Below are 6,965 nucleotides of genomic sequence, written 5' to 3' on the forward strand. Positions count from 1 at the left end.
AGGTGCAGGAGCCGATACTGGTGCTGTCGGCTGAGCCGATGGTGCATTGGGAGGAATTGGCTGAACAGCTGGCTGATTATTAGTGATCAAGGGCCGATAGTTTGGGAAAACACCTCCTGGCAATTAAACCGGTGCTGTAGCCTGATATTCATCTATTGAGCCATCAACCATCGACTTCACCATGTTTGACAAAGTGTTGACTAACACCCCAGATTGATTAATCAAAGCATGTTGCACAGCATAGTCAATCCGATCTTGGAAGTTGTTAAACTGTAGCTATGCCGTGTTGCCATCTTGGTTAAGATTCTCACCTTGAAATCCCTGAGAACCATCACCTTGAACTCCTTGAGAACCATCACCCTGAACCCCTTGAGAACCGTCTGCAGCACCTTTATCACCTGATTGAGTAGTACCATCTGGAACTTGCTGTACTTCTCCATCCTTGGAAGAGCTTGTCCCAGGAACATCAGCAACTAACTTCATCTTATACCTCAGAACAATTGTTCCTTGGCGAGTCTCCATGAATGAGTTCAAGAATTGGCTCTATGTTTGCTGCATCATTGCCTCAAGATCCTTCTTCTGTTCGGGCGTCAATTTGTCCAAAGTGATGGGCACGATGTTGCTCTCATTAACTTCAGATACACCAAGCTTCGGGATCCTAGATTTGGAAGAACCATCTCTACCAGCCGAAGATGGTGATGCTGGTGGTTTCTCAGCCATGAGAAAACGCTGTTGTGATTCTGACTTCTAATCGGTCCCACTGGGCGTGCCAAAAGCGTGTTGATGTAAAAACTTGAGGCCTAGGAGATCTGCTTAACTCCAGTGCAGGTCCAAAACTGGCCTTTGGGTATGCGAGCGTGCCAGTTGATTTGATCCTACAATCAACAAGAAACAAAGACAAAGAAACCACGGTTAAATCCATAAACGATAGCCGATCGGCTAGATGCCGATGACATATCCTTTATCTTTGAGCTGATGTCATATATGCATCGATCGACAGTCGTTAATAAGTAAGAAAGAACTACATCTACTTGATCGGCTGTAGATATTAACAGTATATAGTCCCTATATCGATATATACTTAAATCAAGCGATTGGGATAGATCGGTCACCATGCCAAGACAGTATAAATCACTTAGATCGAAATATATATTAATAATGAGACTATATATGTTCATAGCATAGCCGATCAGATAGATCTAGCATATATCGGCTAATACTCCGATACTACTCTATATTAAGATATTAAAGCAAGTAGAATATATCAAACAAAGGCCTAATATACTTAAATCCAACAAGATCTTAACATAAAGGGCAGATTTAACATGTCAACAAAGCATATAAGGTAAATATAGTTAAATCAGGTAAGATAGGCTGAAACTCCGATACTACCCTAGTTGGCAACCAAAGACAGGCTAGAGATTGAGATTCTAATCACGACTCATATGATCAAACTCAACTGATGTAGCTACAAGTATGAAAAGAAAGACAATATCTAGACAATCAAGCCGTTGGATGTGTCATAAAGTGGTGGATATCATATATAATCTAAGTCAACATCAGTATCTATCCTAATCGGTTGCCTTCTACTAACAGATGTTAGCCGATTGTAGGTTAGGTAACGATATTGCCGGAGATTATGTATGATATGTGATAACTCGACAATTACATAAACAAGATTAGAGTATCATAAAGATGGAAGCACTAATCCCGAGAACGCAAGCCGCCATAATAAGTTTTACCTCTTGTTGAAGATCAAAACCGATGCAGCTCAACCCAAAAGCAAGAACTCATCGAAACAAAACGAAAGTAAAAATGGTGGCAATGCGCCGAGATTGTATTGACCGTGTGTTAGTTTGATTACATGGGGCTCGGGGTCTATTTATACCCTAGAATTACAAAATATGTCCATATCGGACACGACTCTTATCTCTAACACACTCTAAGATACCATAAGTCTTTGTGGCAGACTTTTGCCCAAACATATCTCTAAGAGAATTACATAAAATGTCCTAATTAATAGATACAACTGCCTTCTCAGGACTCTATCCATGCTTGCCAATCATCATGAAGCATCTCAACCTAACCCGACAACATATACAATGTTATATTATCGGATCCGGCTTGATCGGCTAACCCTGTCCGACTCGAATTCTGCCGATCTTAGTCGTAGCCGATTCGGACTCCAGCTGATCTTCACTCTATTTCCGGGACGATCTCCATCTCGAACTCCATCTCGATTCCTTCTTCATCTCCGATTCCTAGATTACCAAATTTGGTCGTTAACAACTATGGGTTGAATTTTAGTCCCGGTTGGTATTACCAACCAGGATTAAGGATCTAAATAATCTTTACTCCCGGTTGGTACAACCAACCGGTGTACCAACCGGGACTGAAGTGGTGATCTTTAGTCCCGGTTGGTACTAAGATCCTTGGCCCCCTGACAGGCCTCTAACAGTTGGTAATACCAACCGGGACTAAAGATCAATTTTTTTTTAATCGGGACTAAAAACAATTTTTGGTCCCAGTTCTTATTAGAACCGAGACTATTGTGGAAATCAGCCGACCTAGCAAAGATCACTTCTCCAGCAGTGGATGGAGCAATCTATGGGCCTCAACCTGGGGTGTGCTGGATGTTTTTCATTTTTTTTCATGCTTAATCTCATTGATTCTACGGCGGAAAGGTGACATGATCTCTTTGATCCAATGGCTCAAAATTTGTGATGATGTGGCACACTAAGGTTTCAGCTTTAGAGTCTTAATTGCAGCTAGTGGACACTAAAGAAGGGATAAAGGTCAGACCTAAATTGAAAAGGAAAAGATAATTTCTTATTTGCCATACAAAGTTAGTTGGATTCCCCCAAAAGGCCACTAATTGAAAATTTTGCTAAACATGGTCCCTATACAGCACCTGAGGGTTATGGGAAAAAAACGAGTTCCAGTAGAGCCCAAGCATCTTTAGCAATAGTACCCATTTTAAAGTCCCCATTAGTGAATTGGAGGTTTCCCCCATTTCTTCACAACCAGAAAATGTCTTCAACTTTAGCAACAACCCTTATTTCTTTTTCTTACATTTCAACTTATACTCTATATTTATGTCTAGTTTAACACCACAATAATATAAATATAAATATTTCAAACACAACTTAAAATTAAATTCAAAATTTCCAACATTGCAAAATTCATAACAAAATTCAATTTCCAAAAACACATGCATATAAGTTCACAAGCATTATATAATAAAAAAAAGCATATCGTACAAGCATGAATGGTTCAACAATGGGAATAACAAATTTAAAAACAATATATTTACTAGCAAATGACATATAGATCATTGTGGAACTTAACAAATAGAAACCCCAAAGACCAATTATGGAAGCGACATATCCTATTACCAAACGACACATGGATCATCCAATAAGATCAAACATATTCCATCGAGGAGCTCGAACTTCTTCATTACCACTACCAAATTCACCTCCAAAGACACTACTACCACTACCAAATTGGCCATTGAGGGCAGCCACCTTTGAAGCAACAATTTGTGTCCTCATGGCCAACACATATGTTCTCACATCTGTTCCAAGGTGGAGACATCACAGAACATGATTTTCTGTTCTTGCTCCCACACTATCTTATGCTTAGCGAATGAGAGCTTGCGCTCTTGAATCTCCTTAGGTTGTGTTCGGTTTTAGGGGATGGGAACTAATCCCTCCTGCACGGAAAACGGAGCGATCCATTAGCACGTGATTAATTAAGTATTAGCATTTTTTTCAAAACTGGATTAATTTGATTTTTTTAAGAAACATTCATATAGAAAATTTTTGCAAAAAAACACACCGTTTAGCAGTTTGAAAAGCGTGCGTGCGGAAAACGAGGGAGAAGAGTTGGGAAAAGAGGGTGCCGAACACACCCTTGGTCTCCTTCCATCTCTCTTCTCTCAAATCCTTATTTCTCTTTGGCATCAAGCAAATCTTTCATCGCCTCCTTGTATGGTCCAGCTTCTCCTCCATTCTTCAAATTCTCCTTTACTTGCTTTCTACATGTTGGTCTCTTTTTTATCATTCGGTTGTAATGAATTAGGAGTTGTACTCTTGCTACCATCATTTTCTTCATCAGCTCTCTAAGTTGGGGTCAAAGACTTCTGGGAACTTGGCCTCCTGAGGGACTCCAATGCTTGAAACTTTGGACAATTATTCAATTCCTCACCTTGAGCCAAGAATGATTAAACTGAAATGCCTTAATCTTTTTTTTCCTTTGATGAGTACAACGCCTCTGCTTCAAGAACCTGCGGCAAAACTCAAGTGTTAGTTCACATACATAAAAAAATTAAGGTTGTGTTCGGTAAATGGGTTTGGGAACTAATCTTCCATGCATGGAAAACAGAACGATATATTAGAGCACTATTAATTAAGTATTAGCTAAAAAAACTTAAAAATAGATTAATATGATTTTTAAAACAACTTTTCTATAGAAATTTTTGCAAAGAATATACCGTTTAATAGTTTGGGAAACGTGCGCACGATAAACGAGAGAGGTGAAGTTGGGACAACTGGGTACCGAACATAGCCCAGTTCGTATAGGGATGGGGGAGTGAAGGCAACATTTCATACTACTGAATAGACGGACTTCCGTTTTTCTTTTCATGAAAGATGGGCTTAATTGACTACCCTCGCCTCTCACCTCTCCAAACATGTGGCCAGGTGGAGAGCTAGGAGTACATGGCGGTGACGATGGCCTAGAGGTGGGGGATGAGAGGGTGGGAGCGGTAGGGTATGTTGTCCAAGCTACTGAGGAGATTTGAGGAGACGGTGGCGGCGTAACGGCCAAGGAAGTGGGCTGGGAAGAAGCACAAGTGCGCCTCCACATCTGCTGCCGCCGAGACTGAGGTGGGAGAGAAGGAGAGAAATCAAAGAATGGGGAGAGAGATAAGGAAGAATACATTGTTTCACTGATATATGTGGGTCCCACAAGGGTCTTTTTTTTTATTTTTGATTTTATTGCCACGAACTCGGAATTGGACCGTTCAAGTCTCTAATTTTTCCTTAAGAAGTCAAGAACCCATTTTTGTGCTTTGTTTCTGCTTGTTATATGGAGTTTATTAGAGTAAAAGCCCTTTTCTTTTCCATTGGTCGTGTAGACGCTGCAGCTTCGGAAGATCCGCTCTTCGTGGAGGTTGAAGCCGACGTTTGGGAAAGCGAGCAAGGCAAGTCACATCATTCTTTGAACATATTGGATCCCACTTTGTGAAATTACTTTGATTTAAATTATTGCATTATCGCTTTATTTAAATTCCCGCGTTATCACTGTTTTATTTAGCCATGCCTATTTACCTTTGTTATGACCTTATTATTGTTGTTATTGCTATTATTACCTTGTTCACCCTAGAATAAACAAAACCCCAACTAGTGGGCACTCTATTCATGGTTCCACTAGTAAGAATTTAGGTAGATGCTTCGCTGATTAATTAGGCAACATTAGGTGGTTTTATAACTCTAGACTTTGGGAATATTCATATCACCTGGACATATTGGAATGGTTGGATTATTGTGGAATTGGATGCACACCTCCCCCTCTATTCAAAACCCCCAAAATGGTTTTAGGCTGGGCTCGGGGTGCATGGTTTTGATAGTAGCACCTCGGCCACATAAGGACCGGTCTTCGGGCCTCTGTTGCAAAGCACTACCGTACTTCCACATGTCTAGTGGATAAGGCTTAGTTTGTGGCTCAGTCTGGTTATAAACAAAAGTACACGGATGGAGATGGACGAAGTCGGGGGTCGATGGACATCTCTAGGACAAATGAAGGCTACACGGGCTGCGGCCCGGTAGTCGAGATGTCATAGCACAGGGCTGGTGTCCTGCTGCTAGGGGCTCAATTCTGCCTGCCTGTCCGGGGGTTCCGGCCGTAGGTGGGTTGGGTCGGTACTCTTGTCTATGGCTAGGATGGGTTGGAAACTATGTCATGTCTTCCGTCCATATGCCGTGGTGGTATGTGGCACGTGGTTGCACGTGAGGAAGACGTGTCTTGTGGGTAAAGATGTACACCTCTGATCAGAGTAAAACCTATTCGAATAGCCGCGCCCTCGGTTATGGGCAAGCCTAGCAATGTACCCGAGTTAGTGTTTTTAATTCTTAAAACCTGCTTAATAACTAAAATGTGGAATGGTTGGCCTGGGTTGGCTTGGGACGAGCTGGGACCCAGGGTCGGGTTGCCAGTTCGGTCTGAATCATCGTAGGCCTTGGGTTAAGGCAGGTTCGTGTGGGTTCACGGCCTTGTTTAATAATATTAAATAGTTCTAGGATCGTGTTTTAAATTTAGCTTTAAGCAACTAAGGGTCTTTTAAATGCTGTTTATTGCAAAACCTAACCCCTATACTATAACTCCATTGTACTACCTTTGCACTTATGCTGCACTTGTGGGTGTGTCTTGTTGAGTACGGTGGTTGTACTCAGTCTTGCTCAATTTTTCCCAAACCCAGAAGAGGAGCCCCTGGATGATGAAGGCTTTGGTGTCTAGCTCGTGCCTGCCGTCAAGCGCCTGTGGTCGTCGCCTTAGTCTTCCGCTGTTTTCCGTTGTCTTTGAGTGTGCTGGGCCGTCGCTGCCCATGTAATAATTAACTATTTACGCTTCCGCTTATTAAACTCTGAATTGTATCAACTTCTGGTGTACCTTGCCTCCTGGGACAAGGAATAATACACGTACGTAAGGAACGCCCGTTGGGCTATTTCCGGTCGTGACACCTATGCAGGGGGCGGCAGCACAACGCAGGAAGACGCGGCGGCGGCAGGCAGTGCCCTCTCGAGCTCCATGTCAACGGCGTAGCGTCCATCCCCGACAACTACGGCTGCGTCTGCACCACGGCGTGCACGTCAACGGCTCCTCGTCGTCGAACTCCATCCCCTCGAACGGGTCAACGCCATCGTAGATGAAAGTGTATTAATCCCCCCCCCCCAATGGGTTTT

This window comes from Oryza glaberrima, chromosome 2, assembly GCF_000147395.1.
Source record: "Oryza glaberrima chromosome 2, OglaRS2, whole genome shotgun sequence".
NCBI lineage: Eukaryota > Viridiplantae > Streptophyta > Magnoliopsida > Poales > Poaceae > Oryza > Oryza glaberrima.